Genomic DNA, 27,471 nt, shown 5'->3' on the forward strand with positions numbered 1-27,471 from the left:
AAACCAGGACAGTTACGCTGCGGGGACCCTGCATACATGGGCTCCTCCAAGGCCCTCTAGCAAATTAAAAAAAAATAGACCTTATTTTTCAGAACAGTTTTAGACTGACAGAAAAACTGGCGAGATGGTACAGAGTTCCCACGTTAATATCTAACACTGATGTGGTATGTTTGTCCCAATTAATGAACCAGTATCAGGGTATCACTTTTATCACCAACGTCTATACTTTATTTTCTCCTTAGTTGTTCCTTATGGTCCTTTTCCAGGCTCAGGATTCCCACCTTTGGAAATTCTCCCTGGGCCGCCTTTATGCCCTGCTACAGGTTTAAGTATTATGCTATTTTAATCAGCGGCTCCCACTTTTCACTTAAGGAATCTGAGGAAAAAATGTATAGTTGTTCTTTGGGTCCGAGAACAACACAGGCCTTCTGGTCTGGCCACAAACCACATGGTGAACCCACTGGCGCCCTCCCCGTTGGCCTGGGCAGGAGGAAGGCCCATCTGTCCCTGAGTTTGACCTGAGACTCAGGACAGGCAGGTAAAAATACCGAAAACACTCTGACATGTTCACTTCTCTTCAGACCACCTGTGAACTCGTCATGATTCATACTTTCATCATGGAGTATCTCTTGAATCGGGAAATGAGGGCAGAGGATTTTCTCTGCTGTCCTGAATTGCGTTATGCTCCCAAGGAGCTCTCAGTAAATGTATTTCGGGTTCACGCTCTCTCACCTGATGAACCCGGTCTGACCCACTCGGGGCGCGGCTGTGGCCGTCACACCTGCCGATCTGCCTGTTCACAAGAGTCGCTCAGGTCATCATCACAGACCATCTGCTTCTCACAAATGGCCAATGGCCCGCGCTGGGCCAACCAACAGGTGGACAGAGCCTTTGCATGCAGGGGACACTTGGCAGGGAAGAGATCTAGGGGTTGCCGGCAATCTCCTCCAGAGGCTTATGGGAGGGAATCCTCCCTCCCGGTGCAGTCCCAAGCGCAGGGAACCCTTCTTGGACTTGGAGCCACTCCAGCCCTCTAACACCATGGGAGCCGCTTGCTTTCCTTTTCTGTGAAGCCAGTGTGACCAGGTTTCTGTCCCATCCTGTCACCCGTGTTAAGAGAGCTCTAATAAAAACCCTGGCTACTCTGTTAAATGCTGGGTATATCCTGACAAGCAGAGTAAGACTGTGCATCAGCGAAATGCACACAGAAACCGCGGCGGAACATGACAGCATCCACACCTGCAGGGCTGCAGACGAGTGACGAACCGGGCTTGAACGCCCTGTGTGACCACAGCCCTCCTACGCTGTGGCTGCATGGAGTGGGTAGAGTTGCTTTGGAAAACGCACTGGCAAGGCCCCCGAAGCAGAACATATGTCTACCCCACAACTCTGCAGTCCAGCCCAACATAAAATACGTGCTCGTGTCACCAACAGACAAGTGTGAAGCAGCACGATTTCCAAACGCCGGAACCTGGAGAGGCCCAACAACAGAGTCCTGGGTGAGTACCTTTTGGCTCATCCACATGACAGAAGGCCACAGGCCACATGCAGGGATGTCCGGACACAACTATCACACACTGTGGCCCTGTGGGAAGCAGCTACACACAGCTCGAGGGCTTGGGGGCTGCGTGTTCTGCTTCTGCATCCGCCTGGTGGCCGAGTTCATTCTGTGAAAAATTATCCCACTGTACATTTGCAGCATGTGCCCTTGTCTGCATGTATACATTTCAAACAAAATAAAAACATGGAAGACAGCATCCCTGAGCCCATAAGGTATACAACCTTGAAGCGAAGACAGACAGACAGACCAGCCTCCTCTCTGCTGCTGCCGACCAGGGCAGAGAATGCTTTGTTCCTTTTTCACCTGGAAGCCCTGTAGCCACTCTGACTACCCAGTCATCTCCCTGGGTCTTTTCCAGCTGTCACATCGGTCCTGAAAAGCAGTGCCCACAAATGCATGGGATACCTGTGCAGATGCTCTAGGACTTGGTACCAAGAACTTAAAATCTACTTTGTCCCCCATGATCTTCCTGGAGTAAGAGTAGCACCTGGGGGCCCACCTTGATGCAGAGGTCCCTGAGTCACTGTTTTGGGGAGCTATCAAAAAGCCTTTCCTTGGCTCATGATCGATAGACAAGGGCACGTCTTCCAAGAGGGGTTTTTTTTTTCCCCTGAAAGTCTTATGCACAGTAGTTTTCATGGCTTTTTGGTATGGTCTGAATAGTTTTTAGTACATTTCCTCCCTCCTGGTATTTCAATGCGTGGAAATCTTAACATCTGAAAACATGGAGATTTTACTGTTGACTCCCCCTGGGCTCATTTATACAAAAGCACAATTGCCTCACACTCTTGATTCTGAAAATACCGTGCACATGACTTTGTTCAAGTAGAATTAGTTGGATTGCATTTGAGATATAAGGGCCAAAAGCTGCAGCTTTGAAATCTTTGCTACATGAAAATTCAATTGTAAAGACGTTTGTTTGCATGTTTGTAAGCTTTCTGCTTCTCTCCTTTTTGTTTTTTAAAGATTTAAAAAATTTATTTATTTGACAAAGATCACAAATAGGCAGAGAGGCAGGCAGAGAAAGGAGGGATCGGGAACAGGCTCCCCGCTGAGCAGAGAGCCTGATGCAGGACTCAATCCCAGGACCCTGAGATCATGACCTGAGCTAAAGGCAGAGGCTTAACCCACTGAGCCAACCAGGCGCCCCTCTGCTTCTTTCTTAAGAATTCAGCTAATCTGGGGACACCTGGGTGGCTCAGTTGGTTAAGAATTCAGCTAATCTGTAAGTTTAAATAATAATGTGAAGAAACACACTAGTTTTCCAGAGGCTGAGGCTGAACTGGGAAGGACCTGCACAATTGCTAGCTTTGTTTGGGAACGGAGAGATGCCGTGCAGAAGGGCTGGAGGGGAACTCAGGCCCCAGGGTCCCAGAGGCCTGCACAACCGTCCAACGTGGCCAGTGAAGCCCAGCAAGAGGAGGACGTGGAACCAGAGGCTGGCTCGCAGAGTCAGGCTCTCCAGTTTTTTTTTTTTTTTCTTTTAAGACAAAACAGCCAAAGGACAGACTCCAGTTTCCTAAAAGTGATACTTCAGCCTTGGACAAATACAAATTCCATGCTGATTTTAAAATCAAGTAGCTATAAGCACAGCATTTACACATTTGGAGCAAAAGGCGGGGGGGTTCTTCCCACACACACTGAATGCCCGACAGATGGGTTCTACTGCCCTTATAAAACAAGAATATGCACAGAGAAGATACCAAAGTTTGATTTTGAAAAGCAGCTTAGAACAAGTGGTGAACAATGTGTATTATTAGCAGAGCCAGAGGAGCGGAGAGCCGTGTGCTGGCGTGTACCCCCACGGACACACAGGACACACACAACAGGCTCAACCAGGGCCTCCATCCTTCTGAGCACACCTGCACGTGTCCGGGCCCTTTCTGTCCACACCTCTCTCCGTGGAGGTGGTGAGGCTATTCTCGTAAGGCGCTGGTGAGTGTCTGGCCTGAAGACCCTGTCCTCTGCGAACATGGTTAGGGACGAGGGAAATCCTCTAACTAATCACAGGAGGTAGAGGATTACCTCAAACGTGCTTCTACTGAATAACTAAACTTTCAGTTCTTGGGGAAAAATATAATCAGCTTTTTTGAGGGTGGGGGTGGACAGTGATGGTGCCAAGGGTGGCAGTTAGTGTTTGTCAGACAAATACACTATTAGAAACACATAATCAAAGACTGAATCAAAGCTGGTGGCATCAGGATACATGACCATATGGTTATTCCCCGTTTCAATCACAACTTGACTTTTTAAGACAAGGTAGTTTAGAAAGATATTCAACAACAATTTTAAATATCATAAATAGCTCGAGACAAGATAGTCCCATGAAAACACTAGATCTGCAGGGTGCTTAGGATGAAATCTGCCTTGAGGCGCACAGAATCAATTCACCCCCGCTAGGGCGCTATAATAAAGAAGAGATGGGGCGCCTGGCTGGCTCGTTCAGAAAAGTGTGCGGCTCTTGAATTCGGGGTTGTAAGTTAGAGCCCCAAGTCGGGCGGAGAGATTACATAAATAAATAAAGAGGGAGAGACAACTGTTAGCGCAAGTATGGCAGGGCTGGGCAGGGCAGGGCAGGGCAGGGCAGGGCCCTCTCACGGTGCTGGGGAATGTAACACAGAGCAGCACTGGGTGAAAACAGCTCTCGGACTCCTCTAACATTCTGAAACGATGCATTCGTGCCGACAAGTGGCGCTAGCTGTTCCTAGTCATGAGGGGTTTGTGTCTGGTCACCAGCCGGGAAGGACACAGACACTCCCCAGGGCTGCACACCTGAACCCCCCTGGAGGGAGGGAGCCTGACAGGGAATGCCCCCTCCCTGCTAGAACCTCGGAGCTCTGTTGATCTGCCTCGTTTCACATTTCTTAACCCAACTCACATTTTCCATCCAACTATCCTTCTGTTCTTTCGGATGATGTCTTTAGATAAACCTAATTTTCTCTGTAGCAACATTTAACCTGTTCTTTGATTTATCCGTTGGCTTTAAAATTGTTTAAATCCTAATGACATTTTAAAAAAGCATACATGTCAAATTTGTTTCTTTTCTGAATAGGCTTTTGTAAAGAACTATCCTCTATTCTGAATTAGGTTTCTATTTGTTATTATGTTGATAACCTTAAGCTTTTACCTTGCAATTTTCATCTAGAGTTTTCTAGAATTCTCACTTAATGCAGGCTTATCTTTTTTTCCAATTAATGTACAGTTTTTAATGAGCACTAGCTTCAGCTGGGTCATTTTCTTCTGTGTCAGTTCTGTAAGAAGGGCTCTGAAAATGTCTCCTGGCCACGGTCTACCTCCCTTGGGGCCTGGGCCCTGTGCAGGCTGGGTGTCTATGCCAGGGGTGTGGTGAGGCAGGTTAACCTCCTACATCATTCCCTGTGGCCCCCCCCGGGGGGGGGGCATTGAGGGAAGTCTCAGAAGCTCTGAGGACCTGCTCCTAGCCACTATCTTCCCCTTTGTGGGCGAGAATAAGCCAATCCCAGCCCCAGGACTCCCCTGAGTTTAATTTCTCTCCTCATTTCCTGCTCTCGGGACATCTCTACTTCTTTCTTTTGAGCTTGACAATGCACTTAAAACATGTTAAACTTAATCCAGAATTTTTGTACATTTCAAATGGTGGGGGAAGACAGGTGTATTATCTCACCCTGCATATTTCTAGAAGGCTCCCAGTCTTTTTGGTAAGAAATACTCCATTTCCCTTTCTCTTACATCATACTGGTAATTAACAACCGCATTCTCACTACAGCAGTTAAATGGTTAAAGATACAGACCCCTACCTCCCTGTGATGTATCAATTCCGGGCACCACCCTGCTCCCTGGGCCAGTGTCTGGCGGATCCTCCTCCCACCTGCAGACTTGCCTGGACCCACAGCGAGTAGGTGGAATCATGGAGCCCATGTACGCTGTGGGGACGCACAAGGGCACAGTTTCTTATGAAGGCAAACACACACCCATGTGAAGCCAGCAGACTTACAAATATTTATACAAGTACAGTAAAGCTTATGTTCAGAAGGGGACAAAAGGTACAAACTTCTAGTTATAAAAGAAGTCCCAGGGATAGAATGCACAGCACAGTGACTGTACTTAACATACTCTATTATGTATTTGAAAGTTACCAGAAATCTTAAAAGTTCTCATCACAAGAAAAAACAATCTGTAACTCCATGTGTTGGTGGCTATTAATTAGACTCAAGACGGTGATGATTCTGCAGTGTATACAAATATCAAATCATTGTGTTGTAACCTGGAACTAATACATAATGTTATAGGTTGATTACACCTCAATGAAGAAACACAATGTTCACACAAAACTACTGAAATGTTTATAGCAGCTTTACTATGAACCCCCCAAATGTCCTTCCAACTGGTGAGGTCCATCCACAGCCGTGGCCCAGCCACTGAAAGACACGCACTGTGGGGCTCAAAGGTGTTCTGCCCAGGGAAGGACCCAGAGGGCAGAGGCTGCATACCATACGACAGTCTGGAAATGACAAAATCACAGGCTCAGAAAACAGATACGTGATTGCCAGGGACCATGGGCAAGGACAGAGGTTGACCAGGGAATTTGTTAGGATGGTGGGAGCTCTTAAGTTGATTGTGGGGTGGTTACCTGACAGTGTGCACTTGTCAAGCTACTGAAAATTCACAGAGGTATAAAAATTATCCCTCAGCTAAAAATACCTTGATATAAAAAATTTTAGCAAATGAAATCATACTATACCCATACTGTTTTCTCTTGTTCTTCGCTCTACGACGCGTACTGCAGAGCTCTTCCTGCGAAGACAGAGCTGCTGGGCTGACAGCTGCATACTGGCCCACCGTGAGCACTGGTCAAGGGTGTGTCAGCCCGCAAGGGAGAAGCTCCTCAGAGGAGGGCAGTCTGGGGGCACCGAACAACAGGCGTCCACCCACGGCCCCCACGTGTCACTGGGTGCTCCCCTACAGGGGTAAGGCCACTCCACAGAGCACAAGAACGCCCACATAAAACTCAGTCTGAATGTCAAGACTGGCGGTGCCACACATCACAGGAGGGTGTGACCGAGTTGTTACTCATACACTGACGATCCCGGGGAGGGAAGGCCGCTCTCAAGAGGCTCGACAGCAGGGGGGTGACCGGCTCTGGCTTTCACTGTGGTTGGGGTGAACGCGCTGGCACCGAGTAGGGAGCACACAGATCGCCTAGATGCGGAGGGGAAGGTTGGGGAGCTGTAAGCAGCCCAGTACCAAAAATGAGGTCCAGCTCTTTGTTACACAATATCACTAATTTCTTGATTCTTCAAAATTATCCTCCTCAGACATGAATGTTTTTATGTCACTGCAGAATGTAAGGTGGTTTTGTAGAGCTGAGAACAGAGACAAAATCTCTAAAATCCATATTCATGGGGCGCCAGGGTAGCACAGTCTGTTGGCTCGGGTCATGATCTCAGGGTTGTGAGATGGAGCCCCGACTTCTGTTTGGTTTTCCTCTGCCCCTTCCCCACGCTCTCTCTCTCAAATAACTTTTAAAAATCTTTTTAAAAATGTGTATTCAAGGCCCTCTGTGAAATCGCCCCAGCCGGCTTTCTAGTTTTTGCTAATGCTTTGCCCAATTCATGAATGTACACAACCTGCAAATGAAAAAGCTAAAGGAAATAAAAGGGATTAAGTGAACCTGGGAAGTCTGGGAGAATGACGGAGAATCAAAGTTATAGACAAGAAAGTAAAAATAAGGACGTTTTTACATAGACGCTTTAACATAAAACCTCTAGCATGCCAGGAAAAGATATTTGGCGCAAGAGAATAGCAAGTACTACACTTCCTGGCACACACTTTTTAGAGAAAAAAGTCGCTGGAACCAGCAGACTCACAGCAGGAAACGCTGCCCGCTGTGGACACAGCCCGCAGTGGGCTGGGGCGGGGCCAGAGGGACCACGAGAACAGTCCCAGAGAAAACACGGGCAGGTGGCAGGCAGAGTGGTTTCATTTGCCTTCGGTTCCTACTTGACACAGAGCACAAGGCTTGCAGAGTGTGCTGGGTGGTTCCAGACGTGGAGCCAAGGAGAGCCTGTGACCCGTGCCCAGTGCTGCACTGCGGCCTCTCCTCCCCTCCACTGACACAGAGAAGACATTTTCACCATGAAAACAGTCACAATGTACTTTTGCTGCTCTGAATTACAGACACCAAATGGCAGACTCTCATAAACAGATGATGGCATGGCTGCCGCTACTAACATGCTGGTGACTTCAGAATGAAAATATTGTTTGTTTCACTAAAGCCTGCTTGAAATTAGTCCTTTTAAAAGCAAAACAACCCTCACCTATTGAGTAGTTTGGTCTTTATATGTTATAACTAGTGGTTTTTAACCACCCTCCAAAAAAGGAAAAAAAAAATACCCTCTCAGTAACTTAAATATATATCCAGAAAAATGTCAAGAAATGAAATAAAGCATCCATAGTCTTTGAGTCCTGAATATAATGCAAGGACAGTTCTCCTGAGAATGAGGCGTAAGTATACAAGATTTCAGTAATCACTTCTAGTGTTGTAAATGAACCAGCCTAAAAGGAGGTAATCAGATCAATAAATACTGACAGCTCAACAGTTACAAAGTTTTTAGTAGGCTACACAGCAAAGCACCAACAATATATAGATGTTTCTATATTCACCAAGTGAAGATAAACATATTGACTGAAAGGGTAACATTAAGTCAGATGACACAGCAACTTTTCTGTTTGTTATAAAAGCTTTACCTGGGACAGTCTATGTGAAAGTTCTCTTGTGGAATGAAGACACACACACACACACACACACACACACACACACACACACACACAACCTCATAGCACCACCACCTAGTCTGAGCTTGTCAGACTGTACTCGACCTTGACACCAGAGGACCAAGGGTGAACTTGGGACCCAATCAGGTTCTCTGGAGAAGGGTGACATTCAGAGCCAGACCATCCATCTGAGAAGGGTATATAGGCTTGGGCTCTCTGAGGTGGGCTGCTGGCCACATGCCTGTCCACACAGTGGGAGCGGTCTGCAGAAGGCAAGACCTACAGAGAAAGTAAGGTAAGTGTCCTAAGACCTGCCTGGAGCATGAGGGTACCCCATTTCTAGTCTCAGGCCTCTGACATAAGGGTATCGTTCTGGGACAGGGCCTTGATAATTGGGCTTCCGTGAAGTCGGTTTCTACGACTTGCAACCAAAGTGTCTTCACCAATACGGTGGTCCTTTCAGTTCCTTTAGTGACAATGGCGGGGGGGGGGGGGCGGGGATGAATATAGGAGATGACCAAATCAAGCTCCAAATTACTCATTCTTTACCTCTGGTCAATCTCCAGAGCCCTGAAACACTTTTTTTTTTTTTTTAAACAAATTTTTCAGCTTTATACTTATTTTCTTGTGAAGACTCGTGACCTCTTTGTTCTGCTGTAGTTGAAAGTCTCACCACAATAGACTTTGATAAGTTTTTTCCTCTTTGCCTTCTTTTTGATTACCTTTTCAAACATTTGCCCTGCCCCCCAATAGCTGGGAAGTTACACACTCTATTTCCACTTGTCCAACAGCTTGGACACTTGGTCATGCACTACTCATTGGAGGCTACACCAGTGTCTGTCCTTCCCATGAACAAATGACTGCACGACTCTTTACTCTCACTCACTCCTGTACTGCTGTGGATTTTTAAATTCTAGCTTTAAAAAGGAGACCTCGGGGCGTCTGGGTGGCTCAGTAGGTTAAGCCTCTGCCTTCAGCTCAGGTCACGATCTCGGGGTCCTGGGATCGGACCTCGCAGCGGGCTCTCTGCTCAGTGGGAAGGCTGCTTCCCACCCCCTCTCTCTGCCTGCCTCTCTGCCTACTTGTGATCTCTGTCAAATAAACAAATAAAATCTTAAAAAAAAAAAAAAAAAAGGAGACCTCACTTGACATTCTTAGGATTTTATTACATAGTCACTGTTTGATGTATTTACCATATTCTTTGCTCTTCATTGCTTCTTGCCTCTCAAACCTTCCTTCTGGGACTATTTTCCTTCTGCCTGAGGAATATCCTTTCATTCTGACACAAGTGTCTACATGGTCTTGAACTTTTCCCAGTTTTATGAAGATGGAATTGAATTACAACATGGTAGTAGTTCCAGGCATGCGAGCAGTGCTCTGAGTCTGCATGTATTATGAAAGATGACAGTAAGTCTAGTTAATATCCTGTGATGAGAATTTTACGTTATCTTAGCAAGTTTCAAGTAACAACAGTGCCAACCACAGTCGCCTTGCTGTGCAGCACTGCACTCCGGGACGGCCTTACCTCACTGTCCATACCTTCCTACCCCTCCACCCACATCCCCCACACACCCCCCACTCTCTATCTCTGGCAACACCAATCTACTCTCTGTATTGATGAGCTTGATTTTTTGTCTATTTAGATTCCCCATGAGATCATACGGTATTTGTCTTCCTGTCTGACTTACTTCACTTAGCATAATGCCCTCAAGGTCCATCCATGTTGTCAAAAATGGCAGGATTTCATTCCCTTTAGGGCTCAGTAATACCCCATTGTGTGTGTGTGGATGTGTGTGTGTTACATTTTCTTCATTCATCTGTCAAAAGACACTTTTGGTGGTTTCCGTCTTGACTATTGTGGATAAAGTTACAATGGACATGAGGGTGTAGATAGGACTTTACTCTTATTTATTTATTTTTTATTTATTTTCTTTGGGTTTCCTTGTTTTAAAAAATATAAATTCAATTAATTAACATGTATCACTTTTATTTTTGATGGAGTTTCTTTGCTGAGTGTAGCAAGTTCGACCACATTTTCTTAGCACATTGAAGTTATCAGTTGACTGGTTTCTGGTTTTTACTGCTGCTGTTGAAAAGTCATGTCGCTGCTTTGAAGGTTCTCCAATTCATTTACCCTCTGGCTGCTCTAAAGATTTTCTTCTTGTCTTAGGTATCTGCAGTTTCACTATAATGTATTCAGGTGTGAATTTCGTTATTTTTTTGTTCCTGTTTGGATGTGATCTAGTTTCTTGAGACCAAATCTTAAAAAGAGCATGAAATGTGTATTAAGAATGTACGAGAATATATGAGAGTAATGCACGTGTAGCAGAGTCTGGCTGGCACCCCAGGAGCCGCTGGCACCCGTTAGCTGAATCATATACCCTTGCCTTGCTCTGAAGGCAATGACTACATTGACTTTTATCAAAATAACTTCCTTGTGGGGCGCCTGGGTGGCTCAGTGGGTTAAAGCCTCTGCCTTCAGCTCAGGTCATGATCCCAGGGTCCTGGGATCAAGCCCCGCATCGGGCTCTCTGCTCAGCAGGGAGCCTGCTTCCTCCTCTCTCTGCCTGCCTCTCTGCCTACTTGTGATCTCTGTCTGTCAAATAAATAAATAAAATCTTTTAAAAAAAATAACTTCCTTGTACTTCTTTGTAGTTTTCCACTTAGGTGTGCAACCCTAAACTCAGTACTTTAGCTTTGCCCAGTTTTAAACCCTGTGTAGACAGATTCACAAAACACATTGCTTCTAGTGTGGTTTCTATCGCCCAAGATTTTATTTGTGAGATTCCTCCATTATATTGTATACAAGTCCACATTGTTTGTCCTTTTCAATTCTCAATGGTACTTATGACATGAATATATCAATTTATCATTTTTTCCATTCTACCATTAAAGAACATTTGGGGTATTATGAATAATGCTGCTGTGTTATTCTAGTGCATGTTTCTTCTTCTTCTTCTTTTTTTTAAAAGATTTTATTTATTTATTTGACAGACAGAAATCACAAGTAGGCAGAGAGGCAGGCAGAGGAGAGAGGGGGAAGCAGGCTCCCCGCCGAGCAGAGAGCCCGATGCGGGGCTCGATCCCAGGACCCTGAGATCATGACCTGAGCCAAAGGCAGAGGCTTTAACCCACTGAGCCACCCAGGCTCCCCATTCTTTTTTTTTTTTTTAATAAATTATTTATTTATTTATTGGACAGAGAGAGATCACAAGTAGGCAGAGAGGCAGGCAGAGAGAGAGAGGAGGAAGCAGGCTCCCCACCAAGGAAAGAGCCCGATGTGGGGCTCGATCCCAGGACCCTGGGATCATGACCCGGGCTGAAGGCAGAGGCTTTAACCCACTGAGCCACCCAGGCACCCCCACATGTTTCTTCTTTTTAAAAAATATTTACTTATTAGAAAGAGACAGAGAGAGAGCACATGCACGCATGCATACTAGAGTGGCAGAGGGAGAAGCAGGTTCCCTGTTGAGTGCAGAGCTCGACCACAAGGGGCTCAATCCCAGGACCCCGAGATCATGACCCGAGCCAAATGCAGATGCTTCACCAACAGAACCACCCAGGTGCCCGAGTGCATTTCTTGATATACGTATGTACACATTTCTTTTGGATATTTACCTAGGGGTGACTGAGTCTTCAACTTTTATGGACAATGTCAAAATGTCTGTACCAATTGATGGTCAAAGAGCACTGCATGAGGAACCTGCTGCCCCATATCCAACAGTGGACACTGTCAGTATTTTTACTAATTATCATTCTGGTAGGTACGCAGTGATATCTCATGGTGATTTAAAATACATTTTTCCCGGGGCACCTGGGTGACTCAGTTGATCAAGTGTCCAACTTTTGGTTTCCCCAGGACATGATATCTCAATCAGAAATTGAGCTGTGTGGGGGCTTCACACTCAGTGGGGAGTCTGCAACCCCTCTCCCTGACCATCTCCCCTTGCCCTTCCTCCCATTCACACTTGCACTCTCTGAAATACATACATCCTAAAAAAAAAAAAAAGCTCCCCTAACTTCACCAACGAAGCTGAACACTTAGATGTGTTTAATTGGCCATTTAAATTTTTGATTTCGGTGAACAGTCTGTTCAGACTGCTTGCTTATTATTTTACTGGATGTCTTTCCCTATTGATTTCTGAAGTTCTTCACATATATTGCCTGGGATATACCAAATACTCAATAAAATGTATCTGCCATACACGCTGTATATGATTGCTTTTAGCATTCAAGTACTCATACCAACAAATACAAATCTACTTTGTTATTTTTAAGGCAGAAGGTAGCCATTGCACAGATGTACAATAAGTCGTAATGTAACCATCTTCTATTGATACTCTTTTGGGTTATTTGTAGTTTTTCACTATTTTACACACTACAATGAATATTCTTCTAAGATATTTTTGTACATTTGTGCAAAAATTTTTGTTAGGTTGGGGCACCTGGGTGGCTCAGTGGGTTAAGCCTCTGCCTTTGGCTCAGGTCATGATCTCAGGGTCCTGGGATCGAGCCCCACATCAGGCTCTCTGCTCAGCGGGGAGCCTGCTTCTCCCTCTCTCTCTGCCTGTCTACTTGTGATCTCTCTATGTCAAATAAATAAATAAAATCTTAAAAAAAAAGAAGAAATCTGGGGTTCATATATTTGATTCCTCCCCCTTCCCTTTCCCTACACCCAGGTAAATCTCAAGTCTTGTTGATTTTACCTAATCAGCTAATTATCTCTTGAGTTCCCCACTCCTTTCCCTTGAATCACGGCAGTGGTCTTTTCAACAGTACTCTGCCTCTAGATGTGGCCCTTCCTTTCCTTCAGAAGGCATACTATGCAGTTCCCTTTCTGAAATGCAGCACTGGTTATACTTCTGCCCTGCAGCCTTTAGGGAAAGCCCCAAACTTTCAACGTCAGGTCCAAAGTCTTTGGCGTTGTAGCTGCTTCTCTCCTGTACTCAAGCCTGCAGATCTTTCTTTCTTTTTTTTTTTTTTTTTAAAGATTTTATTTATTTATTTGACAGAGAGAGATCACAAGTAGGCAGAGAGGCAGGCAGAGAGAGAGAGGGAAGCAGGCTCCCCACTGAGCAGAGAGCCTGATGCGGGACTCGATCCCAGGACCCTGAGATCATGACCTGAGCCGAAGGCAGCGGCTTAACCTATTGAGCAACCCAGGCGCCCCCTGCAGATCTTTCGATCGCCTTCATTTCCCACATCCTGCGGGTTTCATTGTAGGTCCTTCTCTCTCACCTTACAGCTTTGTATCCAAACGCTTAAGTAACCTCTGAGTTTCAGTTTACATGGGATCGCAGTTGTACTTCATAAATACTTGCATCTATTAGGCTTGAGATGACCCCAGACATTCAAACAGACATGTCAGGAAAGCAGCTGGCACATGGGTGATCACACTCCCCTGGAGAGAAATTAGAGCTAAAGATGAGGTTCCAGACCTGAATTCAGGTGGAGGAGGAGGGCTGCAAAGACCAAGAGGACTGAGAGTTGGAAGGAGGGAGAGCCACGTGTTGCCTGCTGCTGACCCGGCTCTGACAACTCCACACAGATATCTCCTGCCTGTTTCCAAGACACACCACACTCCTGCCAACACAGAGGATCCCACCCCTTAGCAGAGAGGACTCTCATCAGCTCTAAGTAAGAACTATGCCAGAGGCCTTTATGGTTGGGATATTCCAACAACAAGCTCCAGACACACTCAGTAAAAACTTGAATGACTTTAATCGCCCATAGACATATGTGTAAGTCTTCAAGGAATTCACATACCACTTGGGGAAGACGGATGGAAACTGCTCTTCATAATATGAGACAGGGTAACCAGGTGCCAGGGGGACAAGTGTACCCCTGGGGAGAGCTGCTTGGAAAAGGGGGTGTCTCCAGGAGAGCACAGGGAAGGTAGAGGCTCAAGCTCATGAAACAGGGCTCCTTGCTTGCTTTTAGTGTTATTGACCCCACTGTGGCAGGACAGAGGTGACACGGGACAGAGGTGACACCTGGACTATTTACCATACCGTGTGGGGACGATGGTGATACCCTTCACTGGTAGAAAGACATAAGACAAAGATGAGCATTGTGTTTAAGGTACTGTTATGTATGCATTACTTGCCTCCATAGTTGGTATGCTTACAGATGATTTTAGACTTTATATTTTCTAGCAATATCTAAATTTTCTATTCTGCTATAATTTGGTATGGTTAGTCTTGTTCTTTTTAAAATCAGAATTTCATTGGGCAAAATGAGAAAAGAACTTAATTCAAAAGCAATATCCTTGCACATATACAAAGTCAGTAATTTCCAGAACACTAGTCTCCTAAAAATCCCATAAATCTTAACAAAAGTTTGAAGACTGTATTCATGTATCTGGCAGAATTAAAACTAAGCTTTCTCCTTAAGAATGGAAATACAGCATAATAAATGAGGTGAACATGAATTTTTTCCTACTCCTGGACACTAAAAGATTCAAATGGAAATGAAAACATGACATCACCTACCAGTAATGAGGAAAAAATGAGGCCGTGGACAAACACACTATGTTCTGATTTATTAAACCTCAAGCGAGCTTCACTTTATCCCCCATGAGTGATGGGCTACACTGGTTGCCAAAGCTTTCGTTTTTACTAAATATCTTTGTAAATACTGTGGTTGCTCTGGTCTGCAGCCACCTCCCTCAGACAGTGTATCAGTGGAAAAGAATCCCCGTTCCCGGGAAATGTTAAAATTGCCATATGTGTAATCTTCTCACAAACCTCACGCTAAGCATGGGTTTCAGGGTCTGTAGGAGAAAATTACAGGAAAAGGCCAGTTCTGGAGGCTGTGGCTGCAGCGGCTCTTCCCAAAGCAGGAATGCCACGTCCAGAGCACCAGAGGGAAGCACGTGAGAAGTGGACGAGAACCTGCCCCTGCGGAGGGTGTGACCCATCGACCCTCGCCGGGGGCAGCTCCCCACACTGACCATGAACGCTGGCAGCGACTGTCCCTCCATCTGCTCTCCAGGCATGGGCACTCTGGTTTGCACCGCCAGGCAGCTGCCTCCTGTGGCCCGATGGGGCTGGGGAGTCCTAACAGGGACGAGGGCTGTTCCTGCCCAGGTGGGGCACAGTGTGGTGCTGGCCCAGGTCTGCAGGGCGGGAGCACACGGGGACCAGGGGGCCAGGGCACCAGGGTAGAAAAAGAGACCAGACCAGCTCAGAGCCACAGGTCCCATATTTCTCAGCGAGTCAGGCAAACTATTTCTCTCCATGAAGCTTTGGTTTCCTCAGTTGGCCTCAGCCTTCCTCCTTCATGGAATGGAGGGCAGCACATGTGTCACTGGGTAGGTGGGTTCATTGAGACGGCACATGCAGTGAGCCCAGAGAGAGCCTGGCATGGCACGGAGCCCTCGGTGCCGATCCCTGCGTGGCAGGACCCCATTCTGCCAGGGGACAGACTGGACATGTCTGACCTAGGTTACTTTAAAACTCAACAAAACGATTAAAGTGCCAAATGAGATACATTACATCTTTAGCACTGAAAATACACTTTTACGGCAAAAATGACTGTAGTTTTTAAGAATGGAAATTAAACTATATACGCCAGATATATATATATATATATATACATGTATATATATGTATATATATACATGTATATATATATATATATATATTTCTGTTGGTTTTTTTTACACAAATTTCTTCTGAGACCATTGTCTTGAACTCCTGTCAGAATATTACAAGTGTTAAAACAGGTTGGTTTGGACAAGCAAAACAATATCCTGGCTTTAGGGACATGATATAAACGCACATCTCCAACCAAGCCTAAACTTAAATAATAGCTATAAAAAGTAGAAATTGAACTAAATTTTAAAACCCCTCCAACCAGTAGAACCAGTCATTAGGTCAGTCTTGCATCTCTGTGTTTCCGTGACTTCTCTACAGAAAAGAATATGGGACGAATAACAAGTTTGCAGCACTTCTGAATGTGCTCATGCACGTGAGCCGTCCGGGCCAAGCTGGCCTGAGCGCCCGAGCAAAGTACAATTAGAAACATACGGCGTCACAAAGGAGGTCATTTTGGGGAAGTGGCTGCATCACAAGGAAACCATCACACCAGGTCCTTACATGTTCCTGCAGGTTTCTCTACCCAGAATGTCTTTTTCCTTGAACTACGCTTTACGATCTTAGTCCCACCCTAAGAAGGGGGAGTCTCTGAAGCGAGGGCTCTCCTCCTTGAGATCACGCGTGGGGCACGGACACCCAGAGCTCCTGCCCAACTGGCTTAGTTTCCAGGGTCCACGCAAGCCCTTTCCCTGGCTCAGTTGCCCTGAGGACACACTGCAATGCTGTGTGAGTGACCCTGGTCCAAAGGGTCTGCTGTATGGGCTGGGTGTTCACACAAGGGGGCCACAGCTTGGGCAGCGCACAACACGGGGCAAAAGGGAAGTGTGGTGGACCAGTCCCCGCTGCTTCCTGCCGCCACGCTACCATGTTCTCGTGGACACAGATTCCGAGTTCAGGATTCTGTGATCCCAACTTTCTGGGTCATCACAGAGGACGCTTGAGAGGGGAGGAGAATGAAGCCCAACGTAAATTATTTTACTGCTTACAAGCCTGATATGTAACACGCCAACCTTCATCTGAACCCATCTAAATCCCTTCATGATCCTTTCATCCTTTCCAGTCTCCAGACTGAATGTTCCTGTGGCAAAATAGGGAATTTCACTCCTGATACTTTACTCAATTCTCAAAACAAGGAACTGGACTTCTTCGTCAGATTACTTCCTCCCACCAAGAGGTCAGCACCTGGCATCCTCGAGGGGACCATTCGCTGGAGCTTGTCTCCACACCCAGATGTCATGCAGAAGAACACATCTACGCCTTCTCACCTGACACGGTCTGCACAGAGATTCAGGGTCTGGGCCCAGAGATCCTGACCTAGACCCCCTCTGGCAGTCCACATGTGCCATTCTACTAAGCCCACCCCTGATCACTCCCTCAGGGAGTGAGTGGAGTCCCCAAGAAGGTCAGACCTCCAAGGTCCCATGGTCTGACACACCACCTCCAAGAGACAGAATCACAGGAACAAAATGGTCAAGTTCGTGTCACAGACGCCCCTCTTCAGTATTCCCAACAGAACGTCTTTCCGGTCCTGTGGAATTGTAACCTCATGAGGCAGCTCAGGCACAGGTGTGGTTAGGAGAAAAGGTTTTTGTTTGTTCGTTTACTCCACGAAGCCCAATTAGCCTGCCTGTACCTTTGTCTACTGATCTTGGCTCTGGTCTCTAGCATGCAGTCTCTCGGCCTCCATTTCTCAGTCCCTGCAAACAACCAGCTGAAGGGAGGTGACCCCATGCCTGGCAGGGCCACTTCTCTCCTATGACAAGGAGCTAAATGTGATGAGCTACACCGAGAGTAATGAGCAAACCGTCCAATCTACTGTGGCTCCTTATCGTAAGAGCTGAAATGCAAGATGAAGTCCTCTGCCTTGTTCTGCATCAAGAATGGCTTGGCTTGGGGCGCCTGGGTGGCTCAGAGAGTTAAGTCATGATCCCAGGGTCCTGAGATGGAGCCCCACATCGGGCTCTCTGCTTGGCAGGGAGCTTGCTTCCTTTCCTCTCTCTCTGCCTGCCTCTCTGCCTAATTGTGATCTTGGTCTGTCAAATAAATAAATAAAATCTTTTTTTTTTTTTGCATGCCTGGGTGGCTTGCGTGCCTGGGTGGCTCGTTAAGCATCTGCCTTCGGCTCAGGTCATGATCCCAGCATCCTGGGATTGAGCCCCACGTCGGGTTCCCCGCTCAGCGGGAAGCCTACTTTCCCCTCTCCAGCTCCCCTGTGCTTGTGTTCCCTCTCTCGCTCTCTGTCATGAATGAATGAAATCTTTAAAAAAAAAAAAAAAAAAAAAAAGGCGTGGCTATTCTTCTGTCCTTGTATTTCCATATACATTTTACAATTTGTCAAGTTCCATCCAAAAAAAGGGGGAGGGGCACCTGGGTGGCTCAGTCGTTGGGCGTCTGCCTTTGGCTCAGGTCATGATCCCAGGGTCATAGGATTGAGTCCTGCATTGGGCTTTCTCTTCAGTGGGAAGCCAGGTTCTCCCTCTCCCACTCCCCCTGCTGTGTTCCCTTCTCTGTGTCTCCGACAAATAAGTAAAATATTTTTTTAAAAAGGGAAGGGGGATAAACTGTGAGGTTTCTGGTTGAAACTGCATCAACTCTGATCAGTTTAAGTAGAAATGGTATCTTACAATCCAGAATGTTCCATTCCCCAAGGCTGGTACTGGCCCTCTCTGTACTGCTGCTTTAATTTCCTTCAACATTTTCTCTGAAGAGAGCTTGCTCATCATTGCTTAGATTCATTCCAAAATACTTGTTATATTTTTAATATATTTGATATTTAAAGCACATCTTACCTTCCATTCTTTAACTGTAGAAAAAACAACTGATTTTTATATATTGTGTATCTGGAAAACACATTATATGATTTAATGATTTTTCTAAGTTATTTGTGATTTTTGACATATATACCATATCATCTGGGACTAATAAGAATTTTTTCCTTCCATTACTTAGTTTGCTGTATTTTTTCCCTTCTTTTTCTTGCTTTCCTCCACTGGCTGGGACCATCAAGAGCTCCTTGTCTTGTTCCAGAAAGGGGAAAATTTCAGTATTTCACCACTGAGTATTTTTTAAATAACAACTTTACTGAGATATAATTTACATACCATAAAAGTCACCCTTTTACAGTATATAATTCAGTGGTTTTTAGTACATTCATAGTGGGGAGCCATCCCCACGGCCTATTTCTGACACATGTGGTCACCCCATAAAGAAACTCTCTCCCCTACCCTGCCACCCCAGAGTGCTCACCCACTCCCTCCCCCTGTGGATTTGTCTGTTCTGGACATTTCTCGTAAATGGAGTCATACGAAGTATGTCTTCTCTGACTGGCTTCTTGCACTGAGCATTGTGTTTTTGAGGCTTGTCCACGTGGTAGCGAGAATCAGTGCTTTATTCCTTTTTACGGCTGAATGATATTCCACTGTGTGGCTGGACCACATTTATCCATTCATCAGCCGATGGGACATTTGGATTGCTTCCACATGTTGGCTGTTATGAACATTGTAGCAATGAAATTGGAAATTCATGGATAAGTTCTCATGTGGATATTTACTTCATCTTCCCAGGTATGTAGCTATGGGTGGAAGTATGTTGTTTTGTAGATAATGTCAGACTAAGGAATTCCTTCCATTTCTAGTATGCAAAAGCGTTCTTTCTTTCTTCTTTAAACATTAACATGATCGCATGATGGGTTTTTTTTTTGTGTGTGTGTGTCTTATCCTCAAATCAACCTGTATTTCTTGAATAAGCCCAACGTAATCATGGTGTATTATCCTATTTATATATTGCCAGATTTGGTTTGTTAATATTTTAGTTTTGTGAATCCATGTTCACTAGTGAGACTGATTGATAATTTTCCTTTCTTGTAATATCTTTGTCAGGCTGCTGTATGGTTATGCTAGCCTTAAAACATTGATAAAATTTGTTAACAAATAACATAGGTCTGTGGTATTCTTTGTGGGAAGGTGTGAAATTACAAATTTGACTACCTCAATACTTATAGACAATTCAGATTTTCTATGTCTGTTTCTGACAGTTCATTAAATAGTATTTTCTAGGAATTATCCTATCATCTAACTTTGCTGGCATAAAGTTGTTGATAACATACTCTTAATGTTCTTTTACCTGCTCTCAGAATCTACAGGGATGCTGTTTTTAAGTCCTCACACTGGTGACCTATATTCTCCCTCTTTGTTCCTTCATCAGCCTTGCTGCTGATTTTATTAGGTCTGTTTAAAAAAAACCCCAAAGGGGCGCTTGGGTGGCTCAGTTGGTTGAGCGAATGCCTTTGGCTTGGGTCGTGATCCTGGAGTCCCAGGACAGGGTCCTGCATTGGACTCCCTGCTGAGCGGGGAGTCTACTTCTCCCTCTGACCCTCTCCCCTCTCATGCTCTCTCTCACTCTCTTTCTCAACTGATTAAGTAAAATCTTAAATAAACAAATAACCAACCAACCAACCCACCCACCGACCCCTGGGATGCCTAGGTGGCTCAGTCCATAAAGTGTCTGCCTTCAGCTCAGGTCATGATCCCACAGTCCTGGGATCAAGTCCTCCATCAGGCTCCCTGTTTAGTGGATAGCCTGCTTCTCCCTCCGCCTGCTGCTCCCCGTGCTTGTACTCTCTCTCAATCTCTCTCTGACAAACATATAAAATCTTTTTTAAAAATGTAACCCCCCCCCCCCCCCCCCCCCGCACAGCTGTGGCACTGTGGACGTTGTCTGCTATGTAACTGTTTCTATTTGGTGGACAGTTTTGCTCCTTGACATTTCTGGCAGACTCCCCCAGGGCAGGAAGCTACCCAGGGGTTCCAATTTTTTTTTTTTTTAAGATTTTATTTATTTGACAGAAAGAGACAGCAAGAGAGGGAACACAAGCAGCAGGAGAGGGAGGGGGAGAAGCAGACTCCCACCAGAGCAGGAAGCCTGATGTGGGGCTTGATCCCAGGACTCTGGGATCATGATCTGAGCCAAAGGCAGACGCTTAGTGAATGACTGAGCCATCCAGGCGCCCTCCAAATTTTTTTTTTAAACCACACTGGTGATTTAAAATTTTTATAATTATCAGGCTTTTCAGTCTTTGGTGGTAAGGTTGCTAGAACCCAAACTGCCAGTATTTAATACAGAAAACTGATTTTTAACTGTGTACTTTTAAAATTTATGCCATTGGTATGCATTTGTATTACTGATTCCAGAATATAAAAATAATTTAAACAATAAAGTGGCAGTGAACTGGGCATCCTGTCGATTTATGGTAGTGGTACATATCACAGAAACATTGTAGAGACACGCACCACAACTCAGGAAGTGGGGGGACAGTCTGTATCACGGCACATTCACACACTAGCACTCCACTCACATGTGAATATTCCTTAGAGACGGTATGTCAGGAACAGCAAATGAAGCCTGTCACACTTTGGTGTGAATTAGTTGGAGACATCTGTGGCACAAAAAGGCAGACAAGAGACCCCAGGACGTAAGACCCATTTCTGAAAGGGACCTCTGTAAAATTTCCAAAATTCAGCTTTATCGAGATGCTAGCTACCAAGTTGTCATATGGAAAACAACCACACCCTTCCAAGACAAACGAACTCATTGGTACTCTACAGCACAGGAGTAAAAATACTGAAAAGGAGTCGTCACTCTGACATGTGTTCTGGAGGCTGAACCCGTGCTGGCTGTCCCTGTGCCTGGGCGCACAGGGACCTGCTCACATCCTGCGCCGGACCCACACCACACTGCAAAGCTGCTGTCAGAGCCAAGTCTCAGGACACAGTTATGGTTGCAATAACAAAGGGGTGGAGACTCCAACACCAGCATTTTCCATGTACTATGTGGTTAAAATAGTTTCTGCAGAAGGATTCATGTAACAGTCCATTAAGCCACAAAATGTTAGAGCAGGGACCTCAGAAGCCAGAGTCCTGGTCTCTGTAGCACCGTTAGTTTCGGCGTCATGGGAAAGCTGCTTCTCTCTACAATGCTGCTTTAAATCACCTCTTTTTCTGATTGCTTACATTCTTTTAGAAAGTTATTCTTTTTCTGATCTGGTTATAAGCTCAAAATGTTATCAAAACACAGATGAAAGAGTAAAGTCCCTGCATAATTCCATCACTCAGAAATAAACATTAAGAGTCTGATATTTATTCCTTATTAATTCCTTCCTGTTTGTCCTCAAGAAGGTGCTACGCCCTACACATTAGAAGAAGGTAAGTTAACATAGCACACGCACTGTTCTGACTTCCTTTTTTTCCTCTTGGGATACTGGGGACAATTTGCAAGCCCGAATAACAACTACAACTGTCTTTCTACATCGCTTTACGGCAGCCCTGTTCCTGCTCTTTGATGTTACAGTGCTGCGGAGTGCCCTCCTCTAGGCGCAGATGTGCACAGATGTCTCCCCTGGATCCCTGGAAGTCAGATGCTGGCGCAGCAAACAGCTATTGTTAAGCTGTGCTCAAAGAATTAAAGGGTTTTGTTTGTCCCAAACACACTGTGTCCAACACTACACTCATCAACATTTTTCCCTCCCCAAACAGTGTATGTATTTCAAACGAGGCCACTTTTTAAAAGAGAAATTCCAGATTCACAGCAAAATAGAGAGGGAAGCACGGAGGTTTTCCATATATTCCCCAGCCACCCCTCATACATAAACTCTGCTTTTACCAACATCCGGCATTGGAGTGGTGTGTTTGTTACTATGGATAAACTGTACTGACACATAATAATCACCCAAACCCTTAGGTTACATTAGAGTTTATACTTGGTAGTATATATCCTATGGTTTAGGACAAATGTGCAATGACACGGACCCACTATTAGGGTATCACGCAGGGTAGTTGCACTGCCTTAACCATCCTCCTTGCTCTGCCGATTCACCCCTCCTCCGCTCTGATCTCTGGTAACCACTGACCTTTCACTCTTCTCCACAGCTGTGCCTTCACCAGAATGTAATACAGTCGGAATCATAAAGTATGTACCTTTTCAAACTGACTTCTTTCACTAGTAATGTGAGTTTAAGTTTCCTTTCCTCTGTCTTTTCATGGCTTGATAGAGCATTTCCTTTAAGGACTGAATAGTATCCCCTTGTGTGGATGGGCTGCAGTTTATTCACCCATCACATGCTTGAGCAGCATCTTGGTTGCTTCCAAGTTTTGGCAGATGTGAATAAAGCTGCTGTAAATATTCGTGTGCAGGAATTCGTGTGGACTTAAGTTTTCAACTTATTTGGGCAAATATCAAGGAGCACGGCCGCTGGATCACATGGTAAGAGTATGCTTAGTTTTTGAAGAAACCATCACCCTGTCTTCCAAAGTGGCTGCACCATTTTACATTCCCACCAGCGAAGAATGAGAGGTCCTGTTGCACCACACCCATGCTTGCATGTGGTGGTGATGTCCGTGTTTTGGATTTTTGCCATTCTACTAAGTGTGTAGTGGTAACACATTGTTGTTTAATCTCCAAAGCCCTTTTCTTTCCTTATGGTCTAAGTATTTTTGGAGGGGGAGGTAAGAGTCCTATCTCTAATGTCAGAGTTGTCCCAAATGTTTGGTAATCCTGAGCTATCTGCTTAGTACTATAGAGTATAGGATTAAAGTACTGACCAAAGGCTTTGAATATGTGGTGGGGATGGTCAACCTTATTCTTATACCTGGTTGCATTAGTAGTGAGTTTGGATTCTGAACATGTGGGGAAGTTCCTTGTTCCACCAGCCACCCAGGCCAACTGGATGAGAATGCAAGTTCAATTCGGGGGCAGATGCCTAATACTTAGAACAAATGCTGGAGACCCCAGGAAGGCTGGGGTCATCTGACCTGCTACTCTTTTTCTTTTTTCTTAAGATTTTATTTATTTGAGAGAGAGAGAACGAGTGGGTGAGGGGAAGAGAGAGAGAAAAAAGCACACACTCCGAGTATGGAGTCCTACGTGGGACTCAATCCCAGGACCCTACGATCATGACCCGAGAGGAAGGCAGATGCTTAACCAACTGAGCCACCCAGGCAACCCCCTGACCTGCTACTCCTAAGTGCAGTCTCTAACAAACCTCACTGTTACCAGCATTTATAATTTCTAAACCTGGAACACCCACAAGCTAACCTCTCCCACATGTCTTTGGACTGTGGTGTTGTCTGTCAGAGTCTACATGCCTTTAATCATTAAAGAATTTCTCAAAATTTCTTTCTTCTAATAGTACTAATTATTTTTTAGTAAAGTGTTACCAAAAAAAAAAATAAAAAAATAACCCCCCACAAATATAGTTTCTGTCATTTTAGGAATTTGGGTGGTCCATGTGCTTAGTCGATCATCTTGATTTGGTCTACGCAGGTCATTTTAAGATTCTGGAACAACAAAAATGTGTCTCCTGTCAGAAAATTTGGAAACCTGAAGTTGAATAATAAGAATTTTTAAAATAGTCATTATATAATTACCTACTCCATGACAGGCATTTTACATACATTATTCATTTTATTTACACAAAAATTTGAAAGATAAGTATTGTCATCCCAGTTGTACAGAAGAATAAACTTTAATCAGAAACAACAGTAACTCATGCAAGGTCCCCGTAAGCAGCGGTGGAACTCTGCTCTCTGACCTGCTCATTTGTAGATTAAAACAAAACAAAACAAAACAAAAAAATAACAAAAAACTGAGGCCAAAGTAGACAAAAAATTCGCCAGAGTAATCATCATCAGGATGCTCTAAGTTCCTACACACATTTTCTTGTTATTGCTTCAAGGTTAGAAGTTACATAATTTCAGTGACATTAATATGTAACAGCTCTTTGCTTTGTTAACACTGCCTGCAGACTGCGGGGAGCAGGGGGAGAAACAAGCCAGTTAACCCCACTAAAGGCATCCCAGGAATGCACAGTCCTCAACATGGCAACAAGGGCATCTCTGTAATCTGGTAGAGCTCAAGGGGGACCATGTTGAGTGGTGTGAACTTTAAGATCTTTTTTAATGCAAACAGTCTATGGAAACGACACATTTCTTAATCAGCCTCTTCTTCTGAGCTTCCAGCTCCCGCCTTCCTAATGCCTTCGCCTGCCTTTGCTTTCTGCTTCTCCTGTGATTTAGAAAAAATATTTCCCTTGGTAACCATCTTCCCTGGTTACTCTCTTGGCTGTTCTGCACAAGATCTGAAAGGCATTTATCCCCAAGGGAAGCAGTTATTTCAGATTTTACTAAGAAGTCAGTTAACATTTCTCAACAATCCTCTTTGTTTTAAAGAAAGCTCTGGTTTTGTTTCATTTTCAGCTGGAGACTTAAATGACACCAAGCAAAACCTACTTAGTTTAGAATTTCAGGTAAAAAAGTTTTAAATTTTAAGTTTCTACTAAAGCATGTGGAATGGTTTTAATATTTGGGTGTTTTATGTTGCAAATGTGTTTAACACTTGAGGAAATTACCTCTTACTAATAGATTTTAAAAGTTTAAAGTGTGCATTATGCTGTTTACTTGTTTTTTTCAGGATGAATACTTCCCAAGTATTTTAAACTTTTACGGAATTAGGATTAAATATATTCTTATATGTTTAAATAGAATTACAGGCTCAATAGAAGTATAAGTTGGTTTGAAAATTACATTCTCTATTTTTAAGACCTAAAAGAACATGAAGTATTAATTAAAATTGTTTTTCATTTTTAAGCCTGTTAAGTTAAAAGGGACAATAGACGTTTCATGGCTTTGTGCAGAAGTTTAAAATTCTCAATTTAATGTTTTAAAAACTTACTTTTAAGACAGTTGATGAAAAACTTTAAATGGAGAAAAACAGTAAGTTAACCAAGACTTACAGATGGTATTTCATGTTGGGATAAAACAGGAAGTGCTAGAAAGAAAAATTTACTTGATCAAAATAATATCTACTGGGATTAGAGTACCATAAATTTTACCTCTAGAAACACATTTACTCAATTGCAGAGTTGCTTATTAAAGTAAATATTAAGTGTAATGCAAAGTTCTATGTATCACTGAAAATAACAAAGGCCTGGCATCAAATTAGAAAGTTAGTATTGAGAGGCCATTTCGTTAAAAATTATTTAAACATTTAGATTCTGACTTTGTTAAAATTAAGATAGCTCTGTAATTTTATTTTTGACATGTATATTTAGGTTTCTGCATAAGTAAAGGTGAGCCAATTTTGGCGGGGGGGTGGGGGGGTGGGGGTGTAGGGAAAGCCTAAGGGAGATACCTCCAGGGTGTCACTGGGGGAGGGCGAGCCCAGACAAGGCCCTGGGACCAAGGCCGTCTGAGACCTCATCCAGGGCCAGGCCCCCATCCAGGGCTGGGCTCCTCATAACTCTCACCCATTTCAGGATGGGGAGTCTGCAAAGATGGCCGTCAGCGCAAGACAATTTCCGTGAACTCGCTGCACGCCAAGTGCAGCTGCGACGCTCTCCAGCAGAGCCCACGTCCCCGCCAGTTGGCACATGCTGCTCCGCTCCGGCTGGCAGCCCAGCTTCTCACACTGCTTCCCCTGCTGCCATTGGGGCTCCTTGCCAACCCATCTGCTGGCTCTCTGAATCGACTTTTATAATGTCAACTGCCTGTCGGCTGAGGGATTTGCTCCTCTCACACCCTTTGCCTGTTAGTTCTACTAAAACTGAAGTAGATGACGTAAATTTGTAGTTTCATTTCAATGAACTCCAGCAGGGGTTTTGAAGAGACAGTAATTAATGGGCATATATACTGAACAAAAGCTTGCACTAGGGGGTTCGCAGGCACGGACAATGCCTCAGAGGCTGCGGTCCATGGAGCTGAAGTGAGCAGGTGATGCGTCAGAGCTTGGTCCAAGTGTAACTGCCCAGGGAGGGGGACGCAGGCCGACAAAGTTAAAAAGATCTAGTGAGGGACACCTGGGTGGCTCAGTGGGTTAAAGCCTCTGCCTTCAGCTCAGGTCATGATCCCAGGGTCCTGGGATCGAGCCCCACATCCGGCTCTCTGCTCAGCGGGGAGCCTGCTCTCCCCCCCTCCTCGTCCCCCCCCCCTGCCTCTCTGCCTACTTGTGATCTCTGCCTGTCAAATAAATAAATAAATCTTTTTTTAAAAAAAAAAAGATCTAGTGACATTCAAGAGAACACACCAAGCTGAAGGCCCACCCTCTCCTCTCACCACACCCTAGAAGGAACGGAAGATCTCTCACAAACAAAGTGAATGCGCAGCTGCACTAGGAGATAAGGAGGGGAGGGGTTCCTGGCCATCTAGACCCTGGGACCAGCACCTCCGAGAACAGGAAGCGACTGAAAAAGACACTAAGTGAAGGAGTGCTCATGTGGAAAATCAAGTCCTCGTTAGGTCAAAAGATCCCAAGGATAAACTTAAAAAAATGAAAACAAAACAAAATGAAAACAAGCCTGTGCTTTATAGTAAAACTTCTGACTATTAGAGAGGAGTTGAAAATACGAAAATAACTTCCACACAAAGAGGGAAAAGACTTCTTACAAAGAGATGAGAATCACATTTAAGACTTCTCATCAGTAACACCAGCAAACAGACAACAGCTAAGGTTTTGGAGGAAAACAATTTTGAGATCATTATTCTATTTCCAACTAAACAAAATTCTAAACAA

At 44.7% G+C, this 27,471-nt stretch overlaps 2 protein-coding genes across 4 annotated transcripts in view; one reads left to right on the forward strand and one right to left on the reverse strand.

Moving 5' to 3' along the window:
- The window catches only part of LOC111153553 (centromere protein P), a 240,665-nt gene that overhangs the window by 24,126 nt on the left and 189,068 nt on the right, over positions 1 to 27,471 (reverse strand). The window lies entirely within an intron of this gene.
- The window catches only part of LOC111153548 (extracellular matrix protein 2), a 32,951-nt gene continuing 30,491 nt past the window's right edge, over positions 25,012 to 27,471 (forward strand). For both annotated transcript variants that reach the window (XM_022512630.1, XM_022512631.1), the window contains exon 1: positions 25,012 to 25,210. The gene's annotated coding sequence lies outside the window, so the exon portion shown is untranslated. The remainder of the gene's footprint in view (positions 25,211 to 27,471) is intronic.

Source organism: Enhydra lutris, unplaced genomic scaffold, assembly GCF_002288905.1.
Source record: "Enhydra lutris kenyoni isolate GAN:26980312 unplaced genomic scaffold, ASM228890v2 scaffoldscaffold33, whole genome shotgun sequence".
In the NCBI taxonomy this organism is placed as follows: Eukaryota; Metazoa; Chordata; class Mammalia; order Carnivora; family Mustelidae; genus Enhydra; species Enhydra lutris.